This window comes from Lutra lutra, chromosome 11 (assembly GCF_902655055.1).
Source record: "Lutra lutra chromosome 11, mLutLut1.2, whole genome shotgun sequence".
In the NCBI taxonomy this organism is placed as follows: domain Eukaryota; kingdom Metazoa; phylum Chordata; class Mammalia; order Carnivora; family Mustelidae; genus Lutra; species Lutra lutra.
In genome coordinates, this window is record NC_062288.1 from 65,309,752 (window position 1) to 65,326,099 (window position 16,348).

Genomic DNA, 16,348 nt, shown 5'->3' on the forward strand with positions numbered 1-16,348 from the left:
TGCCACTCTTTACTGGGACATGACTTCAGCTTGCTGTTCTGCCATGTGGGGAGTCTTCAGGAACGAGGTTGACTGTGACTTTCGAAGCAGTAAGGATGCATCTTTCTCCTAAACTTCCTCCTTTTCTCACATGTGTGAATCATCATTGGGCTTGTCCCACCAGCACTGCATTCCAGATAGCTAAGAAGAGCAGAGGGCTCATGAGTCCAAAGGTTATGACACTTATGGTCTCGCACCATTCCCACTTCTAGCACTTATGGTGGACGTGGCTAATGGAGCAACTCTTTTCTAGTGAGCCTTAGAATCCTTCTCAACACCATGCATCAGACTACTACTACCACTCTACGGGAGTTGGTTTTCAGACTGACACCTTTCCACCTTCCTCAGCATAAGCTCCCCATTGACTCTCCTCTCCCTCCAGCCAGCATACCAATGAATGGTCCAAAGTAACAGATGCTTAATGCCACATTGACCCTAACAGGATGTACTACTCTCTGCTTGGGGCGAGGGGAGGTTGCATTTTAACTCAAAAACATTAATAATAGGTAAGCATGCTTGACCAGGGGGTGGGGGAGGTCCTGGAGTACAACCCTATTAAGGACAGAATTTGTCCCTTTTCAGAGTTGATGGATGCCCCTCTTCCCACCATTTGTTTGTTTCTGTCTCACTGGCTAGGTGAAGGGAAGTTGTATTCTAAAATTTATAGGTCCAGATTAGCTGTAACTGTCCTGGGAGGTAGGGAGGCCAACTTGAGTCTAAGCCAACAACATCTCTCCTATAGTAAACCCTGTCATAACCAGGCCAACCCCTGGTCATAAGAGCAGCTGTTATAACTACAGGTCTTGCCATGTGGACATTTTTTCCTGACACAAAAGAAGAGGGAGGTGATGAATTGCAGCTCAATTATTTTTATGAGTTGCCTTGTGTATTGGATTCATTAATGGGTGTCAAAGGTAAACAAAACTGGAATTTAACATACAAAATAGCTAAGATATTTCTTCGTAAATGCATAAAAAAAATAACAACAAGAGCAAGCAGAAATCAATAAAATAACATCCTTAGTTTCAACCTGTCTAGAAATCCAAGATTTAATTATGTAGCTCATGGCTAGGAATCCATTCCTTCTGATTTACCCCCACAATCTCATTACTACATGGGTTCTCTTACCCTATTATTTGGGACTTTAATATTTGATTGCATTGCTTCCCAGGCTTTTTCATGCTTATAGCACTTCTGTTTCCAGTTTGTTGGCTTTGCTTGGGTTCTTGCAGGCCGGTCCCATGTTGTACTCAAAGATCGTAAGGACCTCAGGCTTTAGATCTGCTGACCTTCCTCTGACATTGGACCTCCCTGAACATTTGCCTGCTTCCTCTAACACAGCCCACAGCATTGTCCCAGGCCTTGTAACAGAATTCCTACCTTGCTTCTCTGCCCATCAATCTCATTGCTCCAGGATTGGGGCTCAAGTAAATTTTCCTTAGCCAGGGGCTGAATCTGGAGTCATTTCTCTTGCAAGTGGTAGATGGATATGACAGCCACCTTACGGCTTTAAATTCAGGAAGATCTTGGTATGGCTCTTGGATGGACTCTTCCCTAAATGCATGAACCTAGATAAGTAGTGTCTTCAGAGACTCTCAGTTTCCCCATTTGTACAATAGGTTAATGGTAACCATCTCATATATGGATTTAAAGATTAAATAAGATAACATATATAAAGCATTTGACTTGGGATAGTTCAATGAATTCTCATTTCCTTTTCTTCATCCTTCCCTCATGAAACCCACGGAGCATGAAAACTCTGTTTCCAGTTCCTCTCCTTTAAAGGGAAGATGGTCTATGATATGCTACTCAGTATTCTATCTTAAAATGGATTCCTGATTTTGCATCCCTAACATCTTCTATTGTACCAAAAAGGGCTGAAATCTAATACATTAAGTGAAGTGCTTTTAATGTTTGAGACTGAAAGGAAGCTTTAGCTTATAATCCAAACATGCAGGAACATGAGGTGCATTCAGAGGAAGATGCTGCTAGATGATAAAAATGAGAAAGATTCAATCTGTGCTGGGCCATAATGAAATGAATGAGAAGATGGCTAATGGTTTTAGGATGAAAGCTTTTAGCTCCAGACCACCAGTTCCCCATCCCCATCCAGGGGAAACTCATATATCTATTACTGGCTGCTGGGAGAGACTGGCTGGAGCCAGCTGCAGTGCCATGGGGAGTGTGCTGTCAGACCGAGGTCCCATGCCCTTGAGTTGGTCTCACACACTTGCTCAACTTGTTTCCTCACCCATAAAATGGGTACAACATGTGCTGAACAGGAGTGTGAAGATCGTGAAATGAGAAACAAAACAACCAGGGCTCCCCCAGAGGCCTGGCCGTATGCCACTATCTAGTACAAACTGAAATGGGTTAATGAGTTAGTTTGGTTTGGCTTCTTTGGGAATTTGACCTGGATCTGGAAAAGCATATGTCCTGACATCTCTTCTTTTAACTGTGACTAGATTTTTCTGCAGTTTTTTTTTAAAGGATTTATTTATTTATTAGACAGAGAGCACACATGCATGTGCATGAGTCGGAGAAGAGGCAGAGGGAGAGAATCTTATTTTTAAGCAGATTCTACACTGAGTGTGGAGCCCAACTCGGGGCTGGATCCCACGACCCATGAGATCATGACCTGAACTGAAACCAAGAGTTGGATGCTCAACCTACTCAACCACCTAGGCTTCCCATTTTTTCAGTAGGGTTTGAGGAAAATGGCTGATTTTTAGAGTTTTGGGGTCTAAGCATTTAACAGCAACTGATTTCAGGGGCACCCAATTAGCAATCCCCGGGACCCTCATCTGGTCTCAAAAAAAACTAGTTTAGTGGGACTTTAATAGTTGTTCCTCCAAAACATGGATGCATGCTCTAAAGTCTTTGGAAATTGCTGAGTAAATAAAATGAAACAGATTTCTTACTGCACGACTTTCCAGATATTTAAATAAGCCACTGTACATCTCCAAGATGGGGCCATGTCACACACATTGTCTCTCAAATGTGTTTGACCATGGTCCCTGTACTTTTTGTATGTGGGATATTTTTAGAGACCAGTGGTCCTTGGCATGCTTTGGCAAGCACTATTCTAATAATTTTTTATGGATTTGGGAAAAAATGTTTACATTATAATATTAAGTATGAGAAACCATGCTACTAAATTTCATGTACTGTAAAATCATGATTATGTTAAAATGTATTTAAGAGACTGGCAGGAAATATATCAAAATATTAATATATTAACCAAAAGCAGTAATCTCAAGAGGGAAGAATTATGGGTAGCTTTTATATTTACTTTCCTGTGCTTTCCAGTTTTTCTACACTGAACACGTATTACCTTTATCATCCAGAAATTTTACTTTGATTTTTTTCTTTTTGGTCAAACAATCTCAGAAGGGATTGTTTCTTTTCCAAGTACAGTGTTGGACCCACCTGAATGAAATATGCCTTTCACTGCACCCTGAGAAGATGGAAGAAACATATAAAGCCTTTAGAAGCCCTTGAGGAATTTCGAGGGCAATAAAAGCAAAGACTGTAAACCAAAGGAAAACACACAAAGTTGTAAGAGCAGTCAGAGAAAAGTGGGGGCAAGGGATATTGAGTATCTAAAGAGAAAAAAATAAGAAGCATAGCCTTTCCTGGAAAGGAAAAGAAGGCTCATGGTAAAAAACAGCTGTGGGATTTTTGTGAGAACCCACCAAGGTAAGGAAGAAGCCAGCCAATAGCCCAGAGCCAGATGGCTGACGGGAGGTTCAAGCTCACAGCCCACCTTCTTGCCTCCGGGCAGACCACCTCCAAGTCCTCATAGGGTTTGTTTTGTTTACATAAGGACAATACATGGTATTAGTTTACACACGGGCTCCCTAAACCCATCTCAGGATCCTGAATCGATGCAATGAGGCCTGACGAGGAGTGGAAGAATGGTCTATGGCCAGGGCTGGATGAGTGGGAGGGAGGTGTGAACAGTTTTGTAAGCCCCACAGATTCCAAAAGTGGCAGTTTAATATACTCTGGAAGTTGACTGTCTGGGTTTAAATCTTGGCTCCACCATTTACACGTGTGTGGTTTTGGATGCTTTATCTTAACCTCTCTGTGCTTTAGTTTCTCTAAGATGAGGATAGTCCTAATAACGGTCTCGTTTTGTTGTTTTGAGGCTTCAGTGGAGTGATATATGCAAAAGACTTGGCAGGAGGCCCTTTATAAGTGGTAGCATTAGTATTTTCTTAACAGACTTTATGTATTTATTTGTCAGAGAAAGAGAGAGCCTGGACAAGCAGGGGGGGAGACAGGCAGAAGGAGAAGCAGGCTTCCTGCTCAGCAGGGAGCCCAGTGCAGGGCTCCATCCCAGAACCTCAGGATCATGACCTGAGCCAAGGGCAGACACTCAACTGACTGAGCCACCCAGGCATCCCAGTGGCAGCATTTGTATTAATGAAGAAGCGACTAACACCTGTAAATAATTATCCAGGTTTTCCAGGATAATTATCAGGATGGGAATGTCATCCTGATTTCTGGACTTCAAATTACTTCTCTAATAAGTGGCACTATCAGGCCATATTTAGGCCACACTGAGCAAGGGAAGTTTCTTAACTTGCCCTTCTTGCTCTGCGTATTATGAACATGAGCACAATTATCAGAGCAGTTTAACTTCTTGTCAGTCAGGTTTAGAGCTTTTGTCAGTTGAAGGTCTATTACTCTGGTAATTCTTGTCCTAGTCAACAAGTGAACGATTAGATGAATGAATGAATGGCCCTCTGCAGAGGTACCCACTGACCAAAGGTGGGAGGCAAATGAATACCAGCCCATGCTTTCCAGACTCTCCTCTCATTCTCAAGTCATTCATTTGGGATTATTTTCTCTCTCCTGTAACAGTTTTCTCCCCTCTTCCTTGACCATTCTATCTGTCCCAAAGATAGAGTTTAAAGCTGTGGAATCCTTTCATTCTTTTATATTTACAATATTATTTCACATCAAAGTGATTACATAGACCCCACTCGCAACATTGGTATTCTCTTTCAAGTTTCCTTAGGCAACAGTTCTTTCTCAGGGCAGGGTCATTTGCTGTTTTATCCTCATGAGCTGCAAGAGCGCATGTCCCATCCTGGGGGGGAGAAGTTAATTTTCTGCCCCTGAAAGCTATCGCTTCTGCCTATTCACTGTGGGCCTGTTTGGCCGAAGCACTGTGTGGAGGGCTGGTCTTTCCCGCTTCCCAGGGCGGAGATATCCTCGGGCTTCTTTTAGAACACTCAGCTCAGCACTGCATCTCCAGAATGATGAATGCTCCAACCAGCTTGTGAGAGTCACGTCTGTTGTATGCAAGCAGACAAGGTGAATTATTGAACTAACAGCTCTCAGGTACGGCTTCTGCAGTGTGATCAATTATGTATAATGTTCACTCAGGCAAAAAAAATGAAGTGGCTACACGCAGGAGGGTTTCAAGGCTGCTGGGCACATCAGGCTTGCCAGATACAATGTGCTCCCCGCTGTTTCCCTGCAAATGTGGTGTTCGGCCCCTCAAGGTCCCTTTGTAAATTTTGTCTAATTCATCCAATTTGCTTGATTCATCTGATTACGTGCATGGCACATAACAGTAACAATGATAGTAACAGCTACCATTTTATTGAGTGTGTTAGGTGCTCTGTGTGCGATTTAATCCTCCTAACGAGTCCCTGAAGGAAGTCCTATTATAAGCCCCATTTTACAGGGGAGGAAATGGAGCCTGGGAGGGTTTGCATAGCTGAGAAGGAGAAAAGTCTAGTCTGCCTGGCCCTGGAGCTTACATATTATACACTACATTATATTGCTCTTTGGCACTTAATACATTTTAATTAATGTTGGTTGTGTGAATAAATAGACGCATGAAGAAATGTCAGAGTAAATGGTCTCACAGAGGGGATATGAAGGCAAAAGGCCCTGTCTGAAAATGGAAGGAGGGTTTATATCCTGTTTGATTTCTGGAGACTGAGAACAGCAGCTGCTGTGTAGCCCCTGACCATGTGCTCTTAGAAGTGATGACAGAATAAATGGAAGGTTCAAACCCCAGCTTTGGTAAAGGCTGTCCTATTCACCACACATCCCCTGTTTCCAGCACAATGGATGTATAAATAGGAATTGAAAGTATCTGATGAATAGATGAATGAATGAATGAAGTTTAAGGATGTCACATGTTCTAGTCCCATTCAAAAACTATATATAATTTCCAAGTAGAGGGTCATATTGAGACCTCCGGGTGATGGCATTTGACAAATATAATGTCCTGCCTTTCAGAAAATCAACTTTAGGAAGATTTTCTTCCTGCTTTACATTGGGGGTGAGGATCATCGGAGAGCCCTCAAAATATTGCTTGCAGAGCCAATAGCTCTTGAAAAGGTTTTTTAAAAATTTTAAGCTAATGAACAAGACACATATGGAGCCTATTTTCCATCAATTTCACATGGCTTTTTTTTTTTTTTTAATGAGCTTATACACTTGGCAGAACATCTTAAAGTTTGGTTGACCCCAAAATATCCAAAATATGATTTGAGTCATTTACCCAACCTCTCTTGTCCTCATCCCAAGTCAATAACTGATACATGATTTTCCTTCCTTCCTTCCTTCCTTTTTTGGGGGTGGCGTGGGTAGGGAGGTATCATAACTAGCTTTGAACTTGAGAATCCTAGAACTCTTCAGGTTGACTTTGATTTTTTTTTTCTGTTATTAATTTTTACTTGGTAGCCAATTGAAAGGAGCATAGATATCATTTTACTAAGATTTGGTGCTTTACATTTTGTCACTTGAATTATCTGAGCCTTGGTTTCTATTTTTATAAAATGAGTATCAAATGCCTTCTTCCCAGATGAATAGCTAGTGCCAGGTACGGAGCCCGATGGATAGTCTGCAGTCAACAAATGCTCCCCTGCTGTCTTCAGCTGTGCAAAGCAGGTAGGCCTGAGCTTACTGCATAGTATCCTCCCAGACTGGAGGGGACCACGCTGGGGGTGGATTTTAGGAGACAGAGAGAAGGTCATGATGTACATGTGCTCTGTGTGCATGGGGCACTCAATAAAGACCTATTTGCCTGTTCTACCAAACAAACAGAGCAGTGAGCCAGTTTAATGAAAAGGCAGTGAAGGGAGAGTCATGCTGTTCATACAAGCAAACACAATTGTGTTCTTCAGTTCCACGTGGCAGAATTTCTTCATGGAAGACACCCTAATCACAAGGGTCTCCTGCAGCGGTTGAGGAATGTACTGGAAAGACCTGGGTTTGACTCCTGCTTCTATTATATACACTTGTGAATTCTGGCAAGTGGAGCTTACCTCTGTGAGTCAGTTTATTCATGTGTCACGTGTGCCTAGCCAGGCTCCATGCATTGTAAGAGGATTCAGTAGCAAACTCGGAGCGTGCAAGACACTCCTCTCAGTGGAAAACCTGCCGAAAGTCTCAATAAACGTAGTTACCCACTTCCTCCCCTTCTCCTCTTTCTTCTTCCTCATAAGTAAAATGGGAATAATGGTAGGGCCTTACTTGTAAGAGTTGTTACTAAGATTAAACGTAAAATATTTAGACGAGTGCCTCTTCCTTGGTAAATGCTGTATGGATTGAGGTTAATTTATTTTCGGGTGTACTTCTGTGATGAAGACTGGGCAGAGAAAGTCTGTGTTAGAAATCTTTTTCTATTTGGATCTGGACAAGAAATACAAATGAAAGGAAATAAATAACTCATGTATCTTAGCAGCTTTTCTTCTTTCAGGGCATTTGAGTTTTGGTTGTCTTTCCACGGCATTTCAAGGTTGGTCAACTTAACTTGGAAATATTTAAATAAACTACAATGGAAAACATTTTCCATCCTGCCCTGGCCAGATTCTCCACACGAGGGCTGATCCCAGATGCCACTGATATCCTTGATCCAGACCAGTATTTCATTTATTGAAATGCAGTGTCTGAAACTCAAGTACAAGAAGGCGTAAATGAGGAAAAGATGTACAGTGTCCACAGGGTGTGACCTAAATGACTTCCATGCTCAGTATGGAAGACCAATCCTTGGCGCATATGACTTCCCTGTGTGTTTCACAGCTGCCCGATCAAGGCTGAGTCCCCAGCATGGCCACGTGGATTCATTCCTACTTTGGAAAGGGTATAATGGGACTGAGGGATTGATTTGGAGCCCCTGGTTCCATTTCTTCCAGGCTGCATGATCTCAGATGAGATGTCTCCTTTCTTGAAAATGTTCTAAAAAAAAATGCCTACCTCAGGGTCTTCCTGAAGATTAAATGGTGCAAATATAGGAAAGCTCATAGCAAGCTATAAAATGTTCTATAAACATGGGGCCTTTTGCTCTGTGGACTGTTTAGATCTGTTCTTTTTTTCTGCTTTGGACCCTTTCTGGTTTCCTCCCCACTTGGATGTTTCCATAACTTCCCAGCAGTTTCTCTGAGCAGCTCCTTTCTTTCTTCTGCCTCTGTGGCCCTATCTCCCTTGAGGTTCATTGGCTAAGGGACTGGGAAGGGCAAAAGGTGAGGTTGGAGATGGGGCTAGAGTTGGGGAGCTGGGCTATTTGCTTCCTGCTGCCTCTTTTGGAAGTGAGTTAAAAAATAGTAGGAGATATTTGCAGTGACTTGGGCAGAGCTGAAATGGGGCAGGGACAGGACCCAAGAAATGTAGGCTTCCACAGCAGGCCTCAGGTAGGCAGGCAATCAGGAGGGAAACTTCTAGGCTAGTGCTAGTGAAGTCCACACTTTCCTCTTATTCCTGTTCCAGTCTCAGTGTTAAGCCATCCTGTGCTCTAATTCTGTTTTCTCTGTGTGCATTATTCTTTTTTGGCCTGATACTGGGTCTCTTTCACTCAGCAAAGACTAGCAGAGTGCTCATGGCATTATGCAATATGATAGAACAAGATTCTGAAGATCTGTGTAATTTATGTGAGTGTGGCAGAGAGTTCAATACATATGGAAGTGTTGACTTCAACACTGTAATTCACAGGCCTTCACCCTGCATATCATGCCAACCTGGAATCCACATGCCAAATCCAGCCTCTCCGTTTCCTTAACCACCTCCACGACTTCAGCCCAAGCCACCAATTTCCCTCACTGCCCCAACCTGGTAGCTTCCCAGCTCCTGCTCCAACTTCCATTTCTCTCCTCCTGTAATCCCCCTCTAATCCATTTTTCACAAGCACCCTACAAACAGTGACCTTTTAAAAATGTAAATCAGATATTTTTGCTCTCCTGCTCAAACCTTCCAATGGCTTGGAGTAGAAATCCAAGGTCTTTATCCTATGTTACGATCTTTTAAATCTGTCCTCTCAAATTCAGAAGCCACTGGCCTCATGTGGTTATTGAGCCCTTGAAATGGGGCTGGTCCACACTGAAATGCGCTGTAAGTGTAAAATAACATACTAGATATTGAAGGCTTTGGATGAAAAAAGGGAAATGAAAACATCTCAGTAGTTTTTATATGGCTTATGTGTTGAAATCATGTCTTAGATATGTTGGGCGAAGTGAAATCTATTATTAAAATTAGTTTCACAAGTTATTTTATATATATATATGGCTACCAGAGAATTTTAGATTATGTATGGTGGCTTGCATTATGTTTGCATTGGACATCACTGATCTAAATTAATCTGAATCTCAGCCACACCGCTCTCCTTTCTTTTCCATGAACAGGCCATGCTCAGTTCTACTCCAGGGCATTTGCTCTCACTGTTAACTCTCCATGGGATGGTTCCCCCGGTCAGGGCATGGATGGCTCTCCATTTAAACGTCAACTAAATGTCACCGGCTTTGAGATGTCTACTCTAAACATCCTATCAAAGTTGCGATGCTGTTGTTTTTATTCCCACATCATCCTAGTTATTCTCTGTATAACATTAGTCATGGACTGATAACTTTCTGCCTTCCTTTCCTTACCCCTCTTTTTCCTTCCTTACCTCCCCATCATTATGTCTATAAAAGAAGGCACTCTGTCTTGCTTGCTATGGAATGATGGGGATAAGAATAGATCCTGGCATATAGAAAGCACTAAAACAACATTTGTTGACTGAATGAATATGCTTTTGAGTCATGGAAGCCATGGAGACAAAATGGCCAAGGAGGCATTTATTGAGCATGTCTTACATGTCAGACATTGACAAAATGACTATATTATCAAAACAACAGAATAACTCTATGCTCTATCATTTGGTTGGCAAACTATGTTTTTAGGGGTGACTGGATGGATGAATGGGTAGGTGAATGAAACAAAGTGAAGAGTAGTTTCCATTCACTTGGACTTCATTAGGCTCTGGGTGGAATGAGCAAGTAGTCAGTTTAATGTTTGTTCTAGTTTGCTGTTTTATAGTCTTCTTCATTCAGTTCTAAAAAGCATGAGATATCATCTGCTTGGTCTTCCATGACAGAACACATTAACCAGTGTTGTTTATTTCGTGACACTCAAACTATAAGCTGTCAAAACCAATCTGCCCATTTAATCGATTTTGGCTTATTTCCGAAAACTGAAATTTAGCCTTTTACTATTGTTAGCAGTTATCCATTTTCCAGTTAATCTGAATTTTCACAGGTCAAGGTAGATCACAAATGGTGTGATTCCATTACACTAACATTCACAGGCTCTGAGTAATTGAGAGTTGTAGCTATGGAGGCTCTTGGCTTGGGATGTGCTCTAACTTGTGGTGCTGACATAAGACAAAATCAAGTTACATTCACAGGGGAGAGCAAGCAGGGTGGGAAAATGCCAGAAATAGCATCCCTTGTTTAAGGTTTCCTTACTTGATAAATGCAGCATATAAAATGTATATATAGAAACTGCTTGGGCTGCCTGCATTGGCTTGTTTCATTTGGAACACCATTTTTATTTTAGCCTCTGTTAGCTCTATGTCTGTACCTCAGTTTGCAGCCTGTACCATGATAGAAAGTCCACCACAGGCTGTCAACTACAGTACAAGCGTGTGGTGTGTGTGATGTGGTGTGTGTGTTTGCGTGTGTGTGTGTATGTAGAATATGGTGTGTGTGTATGGTGTATGGTGTGTGGTATTTGCGTGATGATTGTGGTATGTGTGTGGTGTGTGTGTGTATGGTGTGTGTGTGCTATATGTGGTGTGTATATGGTGTGTGTGTATGTAGTATGTGTGGTATGTATGGTGTGTGTATGTTGCATATGGTGTATGTAGTGTATGTGGTATGTGTATAGTGTAGGTGTGTGTGGTGTGTGTGTAGTGTGTGCATGGTGTGGTCTGTGTATGGTGTAGGTGCGTGTGTGTGTATGTGTGTGGTGTGTGTAGTGTGTGCATGGTGTGTATGTATAGTGTACGTGCGTGTGTGTGTGTAGTGTGTGTAGTGTGTGCATGGTGTGGTAGGTGTATGGTGTAGGTGTGTGTGTGTGTGTGTGTGTACGTGACCTGAAGAGTCGGAGAGCTGGTGGGTGGAGCTGGTGGGTGGGCACCTGGAAGCCCTGGTGCCCTGACACATCTCAGCCATGTCTGGTGTCATGCCTGCTCAGTTATGCTATCCCTACTGCAGGATTAGCTTCTGGAATAATACCCTGTATGACATCAGCAGAAGGTCCTTATTTTTTAGGAAATCCTGGGGGAAAGGCATCAAGAAGGCCCCTTCTAGTTCTAGAACTTCTGTAGGAGGCAGTGTGGTTTCATTCCTCCTGTGACTGGGGGATGGAGGGAACTGTGGGTAGGCTAAGCAGAAGAAGCTACTTCTCCCTCTGAGCACATAAGCCAGAAAGAGGCCTTTCAACAACTTGAGGGAATGCACTGTCATGACTGTTGTCAAAATCACAATGAAAGGACCTGAGTAAAGGCAAGGTGGAAACCAGAGGCGCCCAAAGGAGGCAGTCAGAGGTGGCACCTCCTCCTGAGGGCACAGGTCCTGCGCACAGGCTGGTGACGGTTGGCCATGTTAGAACTTGACTGTACCCTACCTCAGTCCCTACCTTCCTTACAGCAGGGAAAACTGGGTCTGTATGGGGACATCTGTTTTCTAACCTATGGGTAGTGAGTCGACTGCGGCAGCTTTGGCCCTGGAAATGTCACACTGGAGTTCATTATCATTATTTCCTCTGAGAAGATTTTGACCTTTTAGGGTGATTGCTTTTAGAGTGCCCAGCACCACTGGAGGTGGTGACAAAACGTCTGCCCTGCGCTGATGAGTCAGCCCACAACTCTTGTGCTGGGCTCAGCTCTAAGCACCACCTGAAGAGGGACTGCAGCAGACCAGGGAGGGGGCAAGCAGGTGAAAGGAGGCTAAAGGCTGGGGTATGAGGCTTGGAAAGGAACGTCAGGGGTAGAACATGTTCTGTGTGGACCCAGGGAGTGGAAATGGGCCCCGGGAGCAGGGGTTCAAGGGCACTGCAACTCCAGTGGTATATTTGGTTTAGTTTAGAACTGCTCCTTATTTGAGTGGACTTCCTTGGGCATAGAAATGTTGCTATTGCTTCAGGCAGAGGTCAAGGTAGGGATGGTAAGGGAGGTAAACGAAGGTCTCAGGGATGATCCAGAGTTTGTGAGGCCCAGAGTTTATACGATTTGGGGATGCCTCTTAAAAACTACAAAAATACATGGGACGCCTGGTTGGCTCAGTTGGTTGGGCCGATGCCTTCGCCTCAGGTCATGATCCCAGGGTCCTAGATCAAGTCCCACGTTGGGCTCCTTGCTCAGCAGGGATCCTGCTTCTCTCTCTGCCTCTGCCTGCTTGTGCACACTCTTTCTCTCTCTCTTCTGATGAATAAATAAATAAACAAAATCTTAAAAAAAAAAACTACAAAAACACAAACATGCAATTAGGTATAAACGTAAATGTTTATTTAGAATGTGAAAAGAAACCACAACAGGTTACTGGGATCTTGGAGATTCACGTCTCTTCCCTTTGAGATCTTACCAGGCAATTTACCATGGATACTTATCCAGAAACCCTTTTGCTTGTAACCTGTCTTCCTATGTCCACATAAAACATTTTACAGCTCTCAGCAGAACTCACAGCTCTCCAATGGGCCCCTGCAAGGAAGAGCCCTGAAGCTTAAACCTCATGACTTTGGGGTCCACACTTCTTGGCTGAACTTGCATCTGGGTTTAGAGTTCTGGGTGGGAGCAATGGCTGGGCAGACCCCAGGCCCCTGCAGGGAGGGGAATAGGCAAGTCACAGACAGTGTGGGAGTCTGGGGAGAGAGAGCTAGTGTTGCTAGTCCCTACCAGCAGCCTGGCATCGTGCGAGTCAGATACAGTTTTCTCTCCCTTCCTCAGTTATAGAGGACATAAGGCTCTGGGATGTTAAGGGTCAAACTTGGTTATGTCCTAGCCAGTTTTCTTTTTCTCCCCTGGTGCTGCTAAAGCCTTCCTATTGTGTGGGGGGAGAATGATCTCTTCCTTTTTTTTTTTTTTTTTTTAAGATTTTTTAAAATTTATTTGACTGAAAGAGATCACAAGTAGGCAGAGCAGCAGACAGAGAGAGAGAGAGGGGGAAGCAGGCTCCCCGCTGAGCAGAGAGCCCGACACGGGGATCGATCCCAGGACCCTGAGGTCATGACCTGAGCCAAAGGCAGAGGCTTAACCCACTGAGCCACCCACGTGCCCCAGAATGATCTCTTCTTGAGGACAGATTGGGCTGGAGGGCAATGTGCGCATCTGTCCAGCGTGAACCATGATGAACATGCCAGCATCTTACCATCGACACACATGTGTGTTCAAACCTCAGAGAACATGCTTGTACACCCAGGGGAAGGATTCTTTTGTGGGGGCCAAATGTTGAGGCTCAGTGTGATACAATGACCACTGACATCCATGGGGAAATCAACTTTTATTCAAAAACAACAGTCTGGGGTCTTGCATTTTTTTTTTCTCAGAGCTGCCTCTAATTCTTCCTTAAACCCAAGAGAAAATGGGCGCCTGGGTGGCTCAGTTGGTTAAGCGACTGCCTTCGGCTCAGGTCATGATCCTGGAGTCCCGGGATCGAGTCCCGCATCAGGCTCCCAGCTCCACGGGGAGTCTGCTTCTCCCTCTGACCTTTTCCTGGCTCATGCTCTCTCTCACTGTCTCTCTCTAAATAAAAACAAAACAAAAAAAAAAAAACAAAACAAAAAAAAACCAAGAGAAAATGTCACTGCCTGTCTGGCCTCCTTTTCTCCACTTACAACACAGTAGTCCTCAGCCCTCCTACAGGTCCATTGTGAAGAATATGAAAGGGGCTTAGCCTTTTAGAGACCCATTTGGATACAGATCACAGATAAAAAGCCATTGGTATTCATTTTGTGGGTTATTAAGAAAAAAAAACACAAATAATAATAACATTAATTTAGTTACAAAATAATCCAATCTCCCTTTGATGAAAAGTGAAAGAATGTACTATTTTTCTTTTTTGTTAGACATATTACATAATTAATGTTCATTATAGAAAACTTAGTACAGATAAATTATAAGGAAAAAACTCCTCACAATCTCACATCCCAAATATAATAAGCTATTGATTATTAACTTTTTGGTGCAAATTCTTCCTTTGTTTCATTCCCCCATGTGTATATGTGTGTATGTATGTAAAACTTTCTAGTTTTTATCTTTTTTTTTAAAAGGATATCATACACTTTTGTAGCCTGCTTGTTTGCATAGTAATATATTGTGAACATTTTTTCAGGTCAGTAACATGTATGTAATTCCATCTTTGAGTGGCTGAGTTATATTTCATTGTTTTGGTGTACCATCACATTTTGAAATAATTTTTACTGTTAGAACTTAACAAAAGATCAATCATCATGAATAATGATGCAAAGGACATCTTTGTTTGCTTGTCTGGTTGTTTTCTTGGGAAGCTTTCCTGGAAGTAAAGTTACGGGGCCAAAGTGTATGTGCATTTTATGTTTCCTGATACTCAGGGCAACACTCCTTCCAGAAGGCTGTCCATGTGCTACTCCCACCAGAATGTCAGAAAAAGCCAGTTTCCCCATGCCTTTGCCAATAATAGGCATTTTCATTCTTTTTAAATTTTGCCAATTTGAGATGTGAAAAAATGGTATTTTGTATTCATTTGCATTTCTTGCTTAGTAGTGAGCTTAGACATTTTTTTTCATGTGTTTCTTAGCCGTCTGTATTTTATCTGTTTCCTTTGTTCTTTTTTTTCCCCTAGGATATTTTTATTTTATCTAATCTTTCCTGATAAAATATACTCAGCAATACTTTCCCCAGCTAATTTTAGGATATCGAGTTCAGGTTCTCTTAAAATGTAATTTCCTCAATGCAATCTCTCCTCACTGAAGAAAGGCAGGCAGTCATTTTAAGAAGCAAGACATACTGGCACTGAAATTTCCATAAAGCATATTTGATGTTTTTTAACTAGTATTTTATCCCTCAATTTTTAAAACATGGAATTGTCCTCTGTGTGTGTGTGTGTGTGTGTATCACATTGTATTTTTGGTTTGGATTCTAAAATAAATAGGCTATCTGATTTTTATGCTCATTTTGAGTCCAAGAATCTTCTATAATAATGTGTCTATCTGTGCATGTCGGTGGGTGGGTGGGGATTGGGTATAAACTACAGTGTCCTGAAGGGGTCTGTTTACATCAACACCTGGAGGGTTTCTGCAACCCAAGCATTTATGATAACAGCACAGGCAAGTTGTTGAAATTGACAGAATCTATATTTTGGTACTAAAATAAGAACTGTATACATAATTCACTATACAGACAATTTAAGGAAGATTACACATAACACATTATAAATGGCACACTGTAGCTTCTGGCATAAATTGCTAAGTCTCCACCGAGAACGGCAAAATCCTCTGCCCTGCCTGGTTCTTCTGTCTCCTTGGATCTCTTTAGTTTCTATCTTTCCTCTTGTCCCCTGGGTCCTTTCTCCTGGTCCCTGTATGTGATCATCTTCACCGTTGACTTTGGTCCTCTTTGTTCATTCATTCACTCTTGAAATGCAGCAGTTTGGAGGCTACTTGGAGAACACCTGTCCTGGTAGTTGGTAGCCAGGTCTTCCTGGTCCCGAAGTGTCCTCTCTCTCCGAGCACACTGTCTGCAACCCTGGGCTTTGACCACACGGCTTCCCTTTCCACCCATGCCGTGGCAATAGAAACAATTAGGTTTAGTGAAAGACTATCTTCCAGGCTAGAGCCTGGGTGAAAGTTATTTCTCCATTCTCATTATTTAAAGACCTGAACACAGTGTGTCATTTCAGTGGGACGTCCACAAAGAGTCTCTCTGATTACTTAAGCATATATCTCTCAAAATTATAAGGCCTATTCATACCACCAGGGGTATCCCAGATCTTGTTTACTTAAAACAAGCCAGAAGGCTCTTTAAAGCCTCTAATGAGCTATATGTAGCTAATAA